The sequence below is a fragment of the Cryptomeria japonica genome, chromosome 1 (genome assembly GCF_030272615.1).
Source record: "Cryptomeria japonica chromosome 1, Sugi_1.0, whole genome shotgun sequence".
Taxonomy (NCBI): domain Eukaryota; kingdom Viridiplantae; phylum Streptophyta; class Pinopsida; order Cupressales; family Cupressaceae; genus Cryptomeria; species Cryptomeria japonica.
Window position 1 is genome coordinate 213,239,342 of NC_081405.1, and position 17,850 is coordinate 213,257,191.

Consider the following 17,850-nt stretch of genomic DNA (forward strand, 5'->3'; position numbering starts at 1 on the left):
CCCATGCTTTTGATGAATATCTTCATCCTGTCTTTCCATATACCAAATTTTCCCTGTTAAACTTTGGACCTTCCCTCTTCATCATTTGTCTAGGATCTTTTCCTCAAGTGGTTAGGCTTACAGCATAGAGGACTTGGAGGTGCTCTGATACCAATTGATAACTCAATGATGAACCACTAGTACCAAACCGGTACTAAGAGGGGGGGGTGAATTAGTACAAACACCAATACAGTCCAAAACCGATTTGACAGCAAATACTCCAAAAGACTAACAAATAGGGATACCGGTAAAATAAAGTGCAACCGGCAACATCCAGTATAGCTCAACCAGTCATGAACCGGTCACTCAATAAGCTTTCCTCTTTGCTCAATGCCACAGTATCATTATATTCTCATGCATAAACAAGTAAACTTAACCATCAGATCTTCACAACAATGAGTTCAATATGTTTTATAGACAGACATAAAACATAAAACCTTCATGTGCTTAATAGGTAAAACAAAGCATCACAAGACAGAAGCATTTCACATGACAAACATATTTTTCACGTGGAAACCCAACTGGGAAAAACCACGGTGGGGATGAATACCCACAAGCTACTTTTTGAACTCTTTAGAAGTCTGCTCTATTAGGAGCCTTGTCTAGTTAAGGACATTACAATAGGTTCTAGTAGGAACCGATCTTGTTAGGGATCACCCGGTTAAGGGATACACGGTTAAGGGTTAAACCCAGTAGGGTCACCTTGTTAGAGGATTTCAAGAACTCAATAGCTGAAAGGATCTCCTAAGCTTCTCAAGATTCTCAAAACTCATTAGCCTTGAGTTACCCAGTTAAGGGATTTGAAACAAGCCGGTTAAGACCACCCACTTTAAGGGATTTTGAATCAAGCTAGTTAAGGCTACCCTGTTAGGGGATTTTACAACTATTGAAGTGGTTAGAGATCAACAAGTAGTACAATGATCTGTTAACAACAGTCGATGCTAATGCAGATCTATTTTGGCTCCTCTTCACCTTCTGCACATTCACTTTGCAGATATCTCTTCTCTCCTTTGGTCTGGCAAGAATCACGTATCACTTCCCTTGGATACACACTCACAAATTTTGCCAACAACCTCAGAAAGAAACACAACATCGACCTTATAGGAAACATATAGGTTGGTAGCAAAAACCCTAAACCCTAAACCTGTTAGGTTAAGCAACTCAAATGGTTCGATCCTGACCATTGAATCATACTACATTAAATGCAACAATCTTGAATCGATCTCAAGACATTCTCCATCATCCATTATCCATTGTTTTCATGGCGGCTGATAACCCATCACGCATTATCACCATTTGACAAACTTCGCACTTTCTCAAGGTGGATAGGAATAGTCTTCTTCATGCAAGATCCTTCATGTGCATAGAGCTTATGTGGCAAAACGATCTGTCCTCTATCATACTACTAACTCATCACACGAAGATTACCAATTGAAACACATAGACTTGGGGTACTCCAATCGGAAACCCCGAAGTGGAAGCTGCCTACCAACCGGTAGTCATACAGTGCTTCCATGTGTCGGTTCCCATAACTACATGCCGGTTCACTTTGAACAAATATGCCACTTCACCTTGGCATATAAACCGGTTCACACATATGCTGGTTCACACTATGTCTCATATTGACATCAATGACAACATACAATATCATTATGTCTTCATGCTAGTTCACATAAGGCTCATGTCGGTTCACATAGTGCCAACACACACGCGTCTCCATCATTACCACTTATCTGATAATAAACCATCAAACTTGATCGGTCAGGGTTTAAAAGCTAATAGGGTTTACTGGTTACATTGAATAGAAAGGTTTAACCCTTTACATTGGTTCACCAGTTCAACTCACATACCGGTTTACAACATCTTCCACAAATCTCTTCTTATCGGTTACTAGCCAATATCAAAAACAATAATATCAACAATAACGTGAATACCATTACCGGTTCAATTGACATCAATGACAACATATCATTAATGAAATATATACGCAAAATTCCAACAAACTCAAAATGCCAACAATCTCCCCCTTTGGCATTGATTGAAATACAAATATCAACACCTCTGATTACTGTTGAGATTAGTGAATAGGAATCCTGGTTCACATTACCAAGTATTCACCTTACTGCTGTCTGTCTTTGGCTTGCCTTTGGTTCACCTAATCAAACACATAATTTTTTTCCTAAATCACATAATTCTTCCCCCCCTTTGATAGCAATGTCAAAGTGAAAGTAAAAAGAAAATGTAATTCTGCTCTCACTGTCCATCAACATCATTCTACAACTTGATGCTCCCCCTATGGAATACATCCATGTCTTCATCAATCCATATAAAATTTTGCAAGTGGTTCAGGGATTGATGCAATCAACATCATGCTCAACTAACTTCATGAAGAGGGACAACCCCCAATTGACTTCTAAGATAGTTGAAAGTGGTCTTAGGAAGAGGTTTGGTAAATATATCTATAAGCTTCTCCTTGGTAGAAACATGCTCCAAGATGACATCTTTATTGTGAACTTTTTCCCTCAAGAAATGATATTTCAATTCAATATTCTTAGTCCTTGCAGGCAAAACTTGATTTTTTGAAATGTTTATTGCACTTGTATTGTGACACAAAATATTTATTAGTTCTAATATTTCCATCTTCAAACATTCCAAAATGTGTCTGATCCATATAGCTTGTGTGCAATTCATATAAGCTACTACATACTCAGCTTCAATAGTAGATTGTGAAGTACAACACTACTTTTTACTACTCCATGAAATTAGCCTTCCTCCTAGAAAGAATGCTCCACCGGTAGTACTCTTCTGGTCATCAATATTTCCTACCCCATCAGCATCTGTGTATGCTTTCAAATCAAAATTTTCACCATATGGATACCATAACCCATAGTCATTAGTACCTTTCAGATATCTATAAATTCTTTTGGTTGCCATCAGGTGTGCCTCCTTTGGATTCTTTTGAAATCGAGAAACAATACCAACTGCATGGGCAATATCCAATCGACTGTGAACAACATAGTGTAATTTTCCAATCAATGACTTGTATTCCTTTTCATCTACAGACTGAGATGCATCTTCCTTGGACAATTTACAACCAGTAACCATTGGGGTTCCAACTAGTTTACAATTACTCATACCAAAAGTCTTCGAAACCTCATTCACATACTTGGATTGAGTAATGAAAATACCATTCTTCATCTATTGTATTTGTAAGCCTATGAAATTTTTTATTTCCCCTACTAATGACATCTGAAATTCATTCTTCATTTCATCTGTAAAACAATTACTCATGTCATCATTACCTCCAAATATAATGTCATCTACAAATACTTCACTGACCAGTATTTCATCTCCATCAGACTTGAGATAAATGTTGTTGTTAGGGTGAACTCACAAAGCTGGTTCCCACTTTTGCCAATGAAGGAAATTGACGAAAATGGAAAATTTTGTTTACGGGGGGTTCGTGCGAAGTGGGGGTGTCTGAATGGAATAACCTTTGGGGTTCAAGTGAAGACCCCACTTCACTCAAACCCCATCTTTCGAGCGAAGCACCTTTAATGCCCGTTTATGTTGTTTTTTAGTTATAGTGTGGGGGTTCGATCGAACCCCCCTAAAAATGGGGGGTTCGCTCGAACCCCCCTTCGTTTGAACCCCTTTTTTAACACTTCTCTGAAGATTTCTATATTTTTTTGTAGATTTTTGGCCTTGAAACCTCTGGTTGAAGGCTCAAATGGAATGATCTTGACAACCCAAAATGTAGTATTATAGTCCTCGAAGCAAGCATTCCAGTGAATATAATTTTATTACATATTGAGTTTATTATGAACTTGTTTTTTTAATTTTACCAAATATAGGTTTTTCACCGAACATGAACTTCTCTGTTCAATGCATTGGGAAAAATATGAAACTAATTCAAAAAAATTCTGAAAAATATCTAAGCCCTGGGTATTGATGTCTTCTTTCTAACAAAAAAAAAAAATTGAATTTCGCTATCTATAGAATAAGTTATGTGTTCAAACGTAAACCTATGTCTAAATTATGACTAGTCGGACTTCAAAACTTAATAAAATGAAAAATATTGAACATCTCACTTCAAACCAACTGCAAGCCTTGGATATTGATGTTACAAAGCAAAATTCGAAAGAATTGAGTTTTTATCATTTTTAGAAAAAAAGTTATGCATTTCGGGAGGCACATCACTCTTAAAAAATGTAGTTTGTTGTAAAAAACTACTTTTCGAGGGAGATGGAAATTTTTTTTAAAATTCCTTCAAAAAAATTTGAAAAAAATATATACAAAATCTACAGACAAAATTTCACAAATCACTAATTTACATCATCTTCAAATTCTTAATAGTTTAAAAGTTATAGTTGTCAGAAGTTGAAGATTATTTTAAAATTGTTCATCTCAATGTCAAAAGTGGCAAAAAAGTGGGAACCATTATTGTGAGTCCACCATGTCATCACTGGTTCTAGCAAAACCTATCTTCATTAGATGAGTATGAAGTCATTCATACCATGCTCTAGGTGCTTTCTTTAATCCATACAAAGCTTTATGCAATTTCCATACCATGTCTTCCTTTTCTATCAATGCATAACCATTAGACTTCTCTATATAAACCTCTTCTTCTAGTATCCCATTCAAGAATGCAGACTTAACATCCATCTAGTATACCTTAAATTTATTATGAGCTGCAAATGCAAGCAATGTTTTGACACCTTCCAGTCTTGCTATTGGTGAAAAAGTTTATCCATAGTCTTCTCCTTCTTCTACCACATAACCTTTGCATACTAATCTTGCCTTGTTGTGAATTACAACACCATCTTCATTTAACTTGTTTCTGAACACCCATTTAGTACCTATAACATTCTTGTTTATCAGTCGGGGTAGCAGGATCTAAGTGTTGTTTTTCTCAATTTGATCCAACTCCTCCTCCATAGCTTTCACCCAATGATCATCACCAAATACCTCCTTATTACTTCTAGGTTCAAAGGTGGAGATCATGCAATAGTTCTCTCTTATTCTCCTTCTAGTTAGTACACTGGCATCTTTATCTCCAATTATTTGTTCAGGACTGTGATTCAGTCTCAGATACCTAGGAATAAAATGATCATTCTCTTCAGGTTTAACTTCTTCATAATCATCTTCCTCTAATTCATTTGTTCCGGTTGAACAAGTACATTAGGATTCGCTTTTCCAGTTTGTGATTTAACAATTTTAGGTTCCAAAAGCCAAATGCAAGGATCTTCATCCTTCAAAGAACTGGTTCCTTCTAAAATTTCAGGACATTCATCTAAACGAACATCAGCACTCTCAACAATTTTCTGTGTTTGTTTGTTGAAGCATTTATAAGCCTTACCCTTTGTGGAATAGCCAAGAAATATGCCTTCATCACTCTTAGCTTCAAACTTCCTTATGTAATCACCTCTTTTAATAAAACATTTTCTTCTAAATATCTTAAAATACCTAACATCAGGTGATCTCCCATACCAGTATTCATATGGGGTCTTATCCTTACCTCTTTTCACCAGAACTCGGTTCATTGTGTAAACAAATGTACTTACAACTTCTTTCCAAAATGTTTTGCTACACCTCCTTGTATCAACATAGTTCTAGTAGCTTCAACCACTAATTGGTTGTTTCTCTCTGCTATACCATTTTGTTGTGGTGTCCTTGGTGCAGAAAGCTGCTGCTTGATACCATTATCATCACAATACTTAGTGAACTCCATAGAAGTGATTTCACCACCTTGATCTATTCTTAAGACATTTTATCTTTTCGCCATTCTCTTTCTCAGCTAAGTCTTTGAATGCCTTGAATTTACCAAAAGCTTCATTCTTATATTTCAAGAATGTGACCCACATCATCCTTGAACAATCACTAGTGAAGATCATGAAGTATTTGTCACCTTGAATGGTTCTTGTTCTTATTGGTCCACATACATCTATATGAACCAAATCTAACAAGTGCTCTCCTGAGAAGGACTTTCTCTTGAAAGTTTAAGAAGTCATCTCTCCTAGCTGACATTCTTTACAAAGAGCATTAATCGGTTTGTCTAGCTAAGGAAAACCTCTTACTATCTTAGACTTGTGTACTTTAACAATATTATCAAAATTTATATGAAAAAATATCCTATGCCAAAGCCACCTACCATCTATTTTTGCAATCAAATAGTTGCTAACTTTAGGATTGAGATGAAATAGATTACCTCTGGTCTATTTTTCGATTGCAATCAATTCACCTTTATTGTCAAATATTTTGCACATTCCATTTCTAAAATCTAGTGGGTATCCTCTGTCATTAAGTTGTGCCACACTTAAAAGATTGTGCTTTATGCCTTCAACCCAATAGGCATCATCAGCACTTCTCTTCCCATTAAGAGAAATAATTCGCTTACCTTTAACCATACAAGGTGAGTCATTGCCAAATTTGACAACACCGCCATCAAATTCCTTTAAGGAAAGAAATTTACTCTGATCACCGGTCATGTGATGTGAACAACCACTATCAATGATCCAATCATCAGAGTTATCCATTTTGGATACTAGTGCCTTCTGATCTGATATTTCTTCCTTAATAGCTACAAACTCAATATCTTCACTAGCATCATCATAAAATTCTTCATCAGTAATACCACTGTCAATAGCCACAAGACAATCTCTCTTGTCTTTACCCTTATACTTCTTAAATTTGTCTCTCTTGTATTCATTTTCACCATTAGGGCAATTTTCTGCTATATGACCAATCTTTTTGCATGCAAAACATTTTAAAGGTAGCTTACCTGTATATTCAAAACTTCCTCTATGGAGTCATTTTGCCAACAATGCTTCAAGTTCCACTAAGTTGTCTTCATCTTCGGCATCTCTCCTGGATCTAGATTCATAGCTATGGCCGATATCTCCACTTCTTCTCACAAATGAGTTAGAGATAGAAGCTCTGAATGCAAATTCTGATTTTTATACACTACCATCATAACCATTTAGTTCAAAAGCAGCAAGTTTGCCAATAATAGAGTCAAGAGTTACCTTTGTCTTGTCAGTTAATTTTAGCTCTTGCATAGCTGCAACTCGGATAGCATAGACCAGTAGTAGGGTTCTCAGTACCTTACTGATTACTATGGCATCTTCCACTTTCCCTCCTCCACTCTTTATCTCTCCAACTATCTCTTTAATCCTTTGACCATACCATTGGATATTCTCACCTTTAGACATTCTCATGTCATCAAACATTCCTCTTAAACTCTCCTCTTTGGGACTCTGAACATGTTCATCACTATTATAAATCTCTTCAAATTTCTTCCATACTTCATATGCAGTTTCAAGACCATGAACATCTACATATTCAGCATCAGACATGGAACTGATAATAGCTTCTAATGCCTGGTAATTTTTTTGTTGTTCTTTCTTCTGATCATCAGTCAAGGGTCCAAGAGGTGTAATATACATAGTTTCTATGTGATCCCAATACTGACTACCAAGACTATTAATTTAAATCTTCATTCTATCACCCCATACTCTATGGTTATCTTTGTTGAATTTCAGACCTTCTTTCTTCATCATGATCTACATGATCTTTTTGTCAAGCTGTTAGGCTTTTAGATTAAGAGGACCTGAGATGCTCTCATACCAATTGATGGTATGATTAAAGAATAAGTATCTGGTACAATACTAAGAGCAGGGTGAGTTAATAGAATAAAAAACTAATACAAAGCTCCCAATCTCAAATTTAGTCACACAAAGTAAACATATCTCAGTCAAGATCAATATTCATAAGAATACTTGACATCAACCCATTTAACTGTTATAACAACTTAACAGTAACCAACTTCAATCTTGTAAACATCAACAATGCTTAATCATAACTCAACATATTCATCTTTCAATGCTTCTACTTATCATGCCTTATCAGAAGTTAATCCAATCAACAAATAAGATCATAACCACAAAAGCATTCACCACTTGACACAACTTTTTATACGTGGAAAACCCAAATAGGTAAAAACCACGATGAGATGAGACTCACAAGGATAGCTATCTGAACTCTTTTGAAGTTTGCCCTGTTAGGAGCCAAGCATGTTAAAGATTTACAATAAGTCTTGTTAAGAACTAATTCTGGTTAGGAGTCACCTAGTTAGGGGATTTACAAATATGCCTTGATGAAAAGCACAATACCTCGTTAGGAGTAACCTCGCTAGATGATTTAAGAATATAAGCTAATGGACCACCTTGTTAGAGGATTTAATGAGTAACCAAGCCAGTTAGAGCTTACCCGATTAAGGGATTTCACTACTGTTGTAATTGTCAGAAAACAATAGGTTTCTTGAACTGTCTGAGTAGCATTGCATTTTCTTGATCAGATCCTTCTAAGCTTCAATCTGCCTTCACTCAAAGTGTAGATCCATTCACTAGTTAGGCAACTACACACTCAACACCTTTCAATCAATCTTGCCAACAACCTTTACAAACAACTTCATTGACCTTAAATACAAATCAGTTAAGTCGGTAACACAAGAAAAACCTAATTCTCATCATCGAGATTACAAAAAAGTCGGTACAATCTTGACTATTAGAAATCATGACAATCTCTCGACATTCTTCAAGAAAATTCTAACCGCTCCATGATCACCACTTCATCAGACTTTGTAATTCATCATGTGTTGTGCATTAGATGCAATCCACTTTTCTCCTTCCCTAGACAAAAAACAAACACGCCAAAACAATTTGAACTTACCCTCATACAATGATCACACGTGTCTCCATCATTACTGCTTATTAGATAATAAACCATCAAACTTGATCGGTTAGGGTTTAACAACTGATAGGATTTACCGGTTACATTGAAGAGAAAGGTTCAACTGTTTACACTGGTTCACTGGTTCAACTCACACACTTTTACATACTAGTTTACAACATCTCCCACAAATCTATTCTTACCGGTTACTAGCCAATATCAAAAACAACAATATCAGCAATAACATGAATACCATTACTGGTTTAATTGATGTAAATAACATATCATTAATGCAATCTATATGCAAAATGCCAACAATCTCCCTTTCGCATTCATGACAATACAAATATCAACACCTCTGATTGTTGCTGAAATTGGTGAATAGGAATCCTTGTTTACATTACCAAGTATTCACCTTGCTACTGTCTGTCTTCAGCCTACCATTGGTTCACCTAATTAGACACATAACTCTTCCCCCCCTTTGAAAACAATGCCAAATTGAAAGTAAAAAGAAAATATAATTCTTCTCTCAGTGTCCATCAACATCATTTTACAACTTGATTTTCCCCATGTGGAATACATCCACTTCTTCATCAATCCATGCAAAATTCTGCAAGTGGTTCAAGGAATGATGCAATTAGCATCATGCTCAACTAACTTGATGAAGAGGGACAACCCCTAATTGACTTCTAAGATACTCGAAAGTGGTCTTAGGTAGAGTTTTGGTAAATATATCTGCAAGCTACTCCTTGGTAGAAACATGCTCCAAGATAATATCTTTACTTTGAACATTTTCCCTCAAGAAGTGATATTTCAATTCAATGTGCTTAGTCCTTGCGGGCAAAACAAGATTTTTTGAAATGTTTATTGCACTTGTATTGTCACACAAAATCTTTATTGGTGCTAAGATTTCCATCTTCAAACCTTCCAAAATGTGTCTCATCAACATAGCTTGTGTGCAATTCATATAAGTTGCTACGTACTCAGCTTCAGTAGTATATTGTGAAGTACAACTCTACTTTTTACTACTCCATGAAACTAGCCTTCCTCCTAGAAAGAATGCTCCACTCGTAGTACTCTTCTGGTCATCAATATTTCCTTCCCAATCAGCATCTGTGTATTCTTTCAAATCAAAATTTTCACCATATAGATACCATAACCCATAGTCAATAGTACCCTTTAGATATCTAAAAATTCTTTTGGTTGCCATCAGATGTGCCTCCTTTGGATTCTTCTTAAATCTAGCAACAATACCAACTGCACGGGCAAGGTTTCATCTACAGACTTAGATGTATCTTCCTTGGACAATTTACAACCTGTAACCATTGGGGTTCCAATTGGTTTACAGTCACTCATACCGAATGTCTTCAAAACCTCTTTCACATACTTGGATTGAGTAATGAAAATACCATTCTTCATCTATTGTATTTGTAAGCCTATGAAATTTTATTTCCCCTACTAATGATATCTCAAATTCATTCTTCATTTCATTTGCAAAACAGTTACTCATGTCATCATTACCTCCAAGTATAATGTCATCTACAACTACTTTAGTGACTAGTATTTCATCTCCTTCAGACTTGAGATAAATGTTGTTGTCATCACTGGTTCTAGCGAAGCCTATCTCCATTACATGAGTATGAAGCCATTCATACCATTCTCTGGGTGCCTACTTTAATCCATACAAAGCTTTATGCAATTTGCATACCATGTCTTCCTTTTCTATCAATGCATAACCATTAGGATGCTCTATATAAACCTCTTCTTCCAGTATCCCATTCAAGAATGCAAATGTAACATCCATTTGGTATACCTGGAATTTCTTATGAGCTGCAAATGCAAGCAATGTTCTGACACCTTCCAATCTTGCTACTGGTGCAAAATTTTGTCCATAGTCTTCTCCTTCTTCTTGCACATAACCTTTGCATACTAATCTTTCCTTGTTGCCAATTACAATACCATCTTCATTTAACTTGTTTCTGAACATCCATTTAGTACCTATAACATTCTTGTTTACCGATCAGGGTACTAGTGTGCAAGTGTTGTTTTTCTCAATTTGATCCAACTCCTCCTCCATATCTTTCAACCAATGATCATCCCCAAATGACTCCTTAGCATTTCTAGGTTCAAATGTGGAGATCATTCAAGAGTTCTCTCTTATTCTCCTTCTAGTTAGTACAACAATATCCTTATCTCCAATTATCTATTCAAGACTGTGATTCAGTCTCAGATACCTAGGAATAACATGATCATTTTCTTCAGGTTCAAATTCTTCATTATCATCTTCCTTTGAATTCATTTGTTTTGGTTGAACAAGTACATCAGGATTTGCTTTACCGGTTTCTGATTTTACAGTTTCAGGTTCCAAAATCGAAATGAAAGGATATTCATCCTTCTTCTCAAAATTGGTTCCTTTTGAAACTTCAAGAGATTCATCTACACAAACATCAACACTCTCATCAATTTTCTATGTCCAGTTGTTGAAGCATTTATAGGCCTTACTCTTGGTGGAATATCCATGAAATATGCCTTCATCACTCTTAGCTTCAAACTTTCTTATGTAATCACCTCTTTTAATAAAACATTTGCTTCCAAATATCTTAAAATAGCTAACATCAGGTGATCTCCCATACCAGTATTCATATGGGTTCTTTTCCTTAGCTCTTTTCACCAGAACTCAGTTCATTGTGTAAATAGAGGTACTTATAGCTTCTTTCCAAAATGTTTTTGCTACAACTCCTTGTATCAACATAGTTCTAGCAGCTTCAACCACTAACTGGTTGTTTCTCTTTGCTATACCATTATGTTGTGGTGTCCTTCATGCAGAAAGTTGTCGCTTGATACCATTATCATCACAATACTTAGTGAACTCCACAGAAGTGAATTCACTACCTTGATATGCTCTTAGACATTTTATCTTTTTTCCACTCTCTTTCTTAGCTAAGGCTTTGAATGTCTTTAATTTACCAAAAGCTTCATTCTTATATTTCAAGAATGTGACCCACATCATCCTTGAACAATCACCCGTGAAGATCATGACGTATCTATCACCTTGAATGGTTCTTGTTCTTATTGGTCCACATAGATCTGTATGAACCAAATCTAACAAGTGCTCTGCTTAGAAGGACTTCATCTTGAAAGTTTAAGAATTCATCTTTCCTAGCTGACATTCTTTAAAAAGAGCATTAGCCGGTTTATCTAGCTGAGGCAAACCTCTTACTATCTTAGACTTTCTTACTTTAACAATATTGTCAAAATTTATATGAAAAAATCTCCTATGCCAAAGCCAGCTATCATCTATTTTTGCAATCAAATAGTTGATAAGTTTAGGATTGAGATGAAATAGATTACGTCTAGTCAGTTTCTCAGTTGCAATCAATTCACTTTTATTGTCAAAGATTGTGCATATTCCATTTATAAACTCTAGTGGGTATCCTCTATCATTAAGTTGTACCACACTCAAAATATTGTTCTTTATGCCTTCAACCCAATAGACATCATCAGCACTACTCTTCCCATTAAGAGAAATATTTCTCTTACCTTTAACCATACAGGGTGAGTCATTGCCAAATCTGACAACACTGCCATCAAATTCCTTCAAGGAAATAAATTTTCTTCGATCAGTGGTCATGTGATGTGAATAACCACTATCAATGATCCAATCATTAGAGTTATCCATTTTGGATACTAGTGCCTTCTGATCCGATATTTCTTCCTTAATAGATACAAACACAATATCTTCACTAGCATCATCATATGATTCTTCATCAGTAATTCCACTGTCAATAGCTACAAGAAAATCTCTCTTACCTTTACCCTTATACTTCTTAAATTTTTCTCTCTTGTATTCATTTTCACCATTTGGGCAATTTGTTGCTATATGACCAATCTTGTTGCATTAAAAACATTTTAAAGCTAGCTTACTTCTATATTTACAACTACCTCTAGGGAGTCATTTTGCCAACAATGCTTCAAGTTCCACTAAGTTATCTTCATCTTCAGCATCTCTGCTAGACCTAGATTCATAGCTATGGTTGTTATCTCTACTTCATCTCACATATGAGTTAGAGAGAGAAGCTATGAATGCAGATTCTGATTTCTGTACACTACCATCATAGCCATTTAGTTCAAAAGCAGTAAGTTTTCCAATAATAGAGTCAAGAGTTACCTTTGTCTTGTCAATTAATTTCAGCTCTTGAATAGTTGCAACTCATGTCAATTAATTTCAGCTCTTGAATAGCTGCAACTCATATAGCATAGACATCTAGCAAGGTTCTTAGTACCTTACTGATTACTGTGGAATCTTCCACTTTCCCTCTTGCACTCTTTATCTCTACAACTATATCTTTAATCCCTTGACCATATTTTTGGATATTCTCAGCTTTAGACATTCTCATGTCATCAAACTTTCCTCTTAAACTCTCCTCTTTTGCAATCTTAACATGTTCATCACCGCTATAAATATCTTCTAATTTCTTCCATAATTCATATGCAGTTTCAATACCATGAACATCTACATATTCAGCATCAAACAAGGAACTGATAATAGCCTCTAATGCTTGGTGATTTTCTTGTTGTTATTTCTTCTAATCATCAGTCAGGGGTCTAGTAGGTGTAATCTACTTATTTTCTATATGATCCCAATATTGACTACCAAGACTCTTAATGTAAATCTTCATTCTGTCACCCCATATTCTATAGTTGTCTTTGTTGAACTTCAGACCTTCTTTCTTCATCATGATCTACAAGATCTTTTCCTCCAGTTGTTAGGCTTTTAGATTAAGAGGACTTGAGATGCTCTAATACTAATTCATGGTATGATGAAAGAATAAGTATCTGGTAGAATACTGAGAGGGGGGGGGGGTGAATTAGTATAATGAAAAACTAATACAAAGTTCCCAATCTCAAATTCAGTCACACAAAGTAAACATATCTCATTCAAGATCAATATTAATAAGAATACTTCACATCAATTGGTTTAACTATTATATCAACTTAATAGTAACAACTTCAATCTTATAAACATCAACAATGTTTAATCATAACTCAACATATTCATCTTTCAATTCTTCTACTTATCAGGCCTTATTAGAAGTTAATCAAATCAACAAATAAGATCATAACCACAAAAGCATTCACCACTTGACATAAATATTTATACATGGAAAACCCAAATAGGTAAAAACCATGGTGAGATGAGACTCACAAGGATAGCTATATGAAATCTTCTGAAGTTTGCCATATTAGGAGCCAAGCCTGTTAAAGATTTACAATAAGTTTTGTTAAGAACTAATTCTTGTTAGGAATCACCTGGTTAGGGGATTTACAAATATGCCTTGATGAAAAGCACAATACCCTATTAGGAGTAACCTCACTGGAGGATTTAAGAATCCAAGCTAATGGACCACCTTGTTAGAGGGTTTAATGAGTAACCAAGCTTGTTAGAGCTTACCCAATTAAGGGATTTCACTACTGATGTAATTGTTAGAAAATAATAGGTTTTCTTGATTTGTCTTAGTAGCACTACATTTTCTTGATCATATCCTTCTAAGCTTCAATCTGCCTTCACTCAAAGTGCAGATCCATTCACCAGTTAGGCAACTACACACTCAATAGGTTTCAATCAATCTTGCCAACAACCTTTACAAACAACTTCATCAACCTTAAATACAAATCAGTTAGGTCGGTAACACAACAAAAACCTATTTCTCATCATCAAGATTACAAACAAGTCGGTACAATCTTGACTATTAGAAATCATGACAATCTCTTCACATTCTTCAATAAAATACCAACCACTCCATGATCAGCACTTTGTTAGACTTTGTAACTCATCACGCATTGTGCATTAGATGCAATCCAATTTTCTCCTTCCCTAGACAAAAAAATAATGCGCCAAAACAATTTGAACTTATCCTCATACAATGATCACACGTGTCTCCATCATTACCGCTTATCAGATAATAAACCATCAAACTTGAATAGTTAGGGTTAAACAGTTGATAGGGTTTACCGATTACATTGAATAGAAAGGTTTAACCCTTTACACCGGTTCAACTCACAAACTTTTACACACCGGTTTACAACATCTTCCACAAATTTCTTCTTACTAGTTACTAGCCAATATCAAAAATAACATGAATAGCATTACCAGTTCAGTTGACATCAATGATAGCATATCATTAATGTAATCTATATGCAAAATGCCAACATTCTACACAAGTTGTTAGAGATCTGCCTACGATTGTTAAACCTGCTAATCTGGTATGTAAGGAATGTCAATTAGGTAAGCAAACAAGGATTTCTTTCAAGAGAAAGAAGTATACATTTGATGGATTGCTATATCTTGAGCATATTGACCTATGTGGACCTATAAATGTTAGAAGTGTGAAAAGAGATTGATATTTTATGTTAAACCAGGATGATATTGGTTATCGCTTTGAAGGATAGATCTGAAGCATTAGATAAATTCAAGATATTCAAAGAAAAGGTTGAGACTAAGTCCAAAATGAAGGTGAAATGATTGAGATCTAATAGGGAAGGGGAATTTTGTTCCACTAAGTTTCATTCATTATGTGAGAAGCATGGGATTAGAAGACAATTATCTTCTCCTAGAACCCCACAACGGAATGGAGTTCTTGAAAGGAAGAACCAAACTATTTTGGATTTTGCAAGGAATATATTTATTGAAGGGAATGTTCAGAAAATCTATTGGAGAGAAGCTGTTAGCACTACTGTTTACACATTCAACTGAGTTCATATTAAAGGTGATACTTGAAATTTTGATGCAAGAAGTGATGAAGGAATTTTATTGGGATATTTGACAAAGAGAAAATCCTACCGGTGCTACAATAAGAAACTGAGAAAGATAGTAGAAAGTGAAAATGTCAAGGTGGATGAGAACCTTAGAAAAAAACTTAGAGCTTGCCAATATGATGATGGTCAACACATTGTTCTGAATCCTATTCAAACTAAAGAATTGAAGGAAAATGATCCAATAGAGATATTTAATCCAGATGTTTCTGTTTTCGATGGAGAGGTGTAAGATCCTAAAAAAATAGAATAATCAGAAGACTCCAAGGTATGTAAGATTGAATAATTTAGAAAATCAGATTATTGGTGATAAAAATAAAGGTTTGATGACTAGAAGAAGGCCAGTTGCTAAAAAGATATGTTTGATTTCTAAAGTTGAACCTAAAGATGTTGTTGAGGTTTGCAAAGATGAAAATTGGATGAGAGCTATGGAAGAAGAATTAGATCAGATTGAAAAGAATAACACATGGGAGCTTGTGCCTAGACCTAAGGATAATAATTTGATTGGTACTAAATGGGTATTCAGGAATAAATTGAATGAAGCTGGTGAAGTTGTCAGAAATAAAGCAAGACTGGTATGAAAAATATATTACAAAAAGAAGGGATTGATTATGAGGAGACTCTCTATTTGGTAACTAGACTTGAACCTATTAGACTGTTGCTTGAATATACTACCTACAAATATTTCAAGTTATATCATCTTAGGATAACTAGTGAACAACTAGAGGGGGGGGTGAATCAGTTGTTAACAGATTATACCTTTTAATCCATAATACAACCTGGAACAAATCAAGTACCGGTAAAGCACATACAAATACTAGTAGGAACAGATATCGGTAAACAATACAACTTAACAATTAACTAGATAATCAATGCAAATCAACCATACCACATAACACCATGATTTGTATGTGGAAAACCCAAAAAAGGGAAAAACCATGGTGAGAAACCTACCCATAGTCAAATGATACTTCTGCATAAAGTATGTGTTAAAATGAGGGGCCCACACTGCCTAGAGTGTACTGCTCATTACAAAAGCGTCTCACTGACTATAGAGAGGATACAACCATCTCAAGATAAATGGACAACAATCCAATCAAGTGAACTGCTAGAAATAGCATCTACCATGCCTGATTAGAGTCTCGGTTAAGCTCAGTGCCGGAGGACTAAATCCTCTGAATCCAATTCGATCACCAATGATCGACCATCTCCTTTACCTAAATGATACTAAAATATTTGTGCATTACATTCCTTGACCATGACCTTTCCAATAACCATGATACTTTACAAAGAGTTTCTACCTCTTATTTATACAAACCCTAGAAGGCCTAAACCAATTAGGTCGTCCACCTAAAGATACTACAATAAGATCATTACATAATTCCATATTACAATGATATGCCTGTTAGGATTAATGATAGTCCCAAAGATACTTAGAGGGGGGGTGAATCAATATCTAACTGGTTAGTAGAATATTTAACCTTATTAAGAACTTTGCATTCCAAAATAGTGTACCGATAAATAAGAATTAATGCAATAAATAGGAACAATAAAGACAACATAGAAAATGCACCATAACACAAGACGTTTAATGAGGAAACCCAGTGTGGGAAAAACCTCAGTGGGATTTGTGACCCACAATATTCACTCACTAGCCAATGAATAAATATTACTTACAATGAGGGGCCTTCACATGCAGGAAGACCAACTGCCTAGAGCTCACTGCTCAATAAGAGTCTCACTGACTACAAAAGTGGATTATAAAATCCAATACAATGTACTGCTTCAAATCAACATCAAATATGTTAGGTTTAGTACCAATTTAAGCTCAATCTATAACCAAAACCTTCATTGTCACTTATATCACCTTATACAAAATATCATTCATATATTTTCTCCATGCATACTTCCTTCTACACAAAATGACCTATAAGATCTCATACATATATATGAGTCTTTTACAATATGTCATGTTGACTTTACAAAAGATAATTACAATTAAATACAATAAACAAAAGTTTATTCCCTGTCGACTGGGGTGCCGGTATGCATTGTTGCCGATGTCGGTGTATGTAGATGTCTATGCCAATGTCAGTGCCTGTCGGTGGCTTTAACAAATGAATGTCAGAAGGTTGCCAGTTGGTTGCCATCAATGACAACACCAACTATTCTCATAAGAGTGTAGAATGCCAACAATCGCCCCCTTTGGCATTGATGGCAACACTCATGAGAAAAATACAAAAACTATTTCAAAACTAAAGTCCAAAA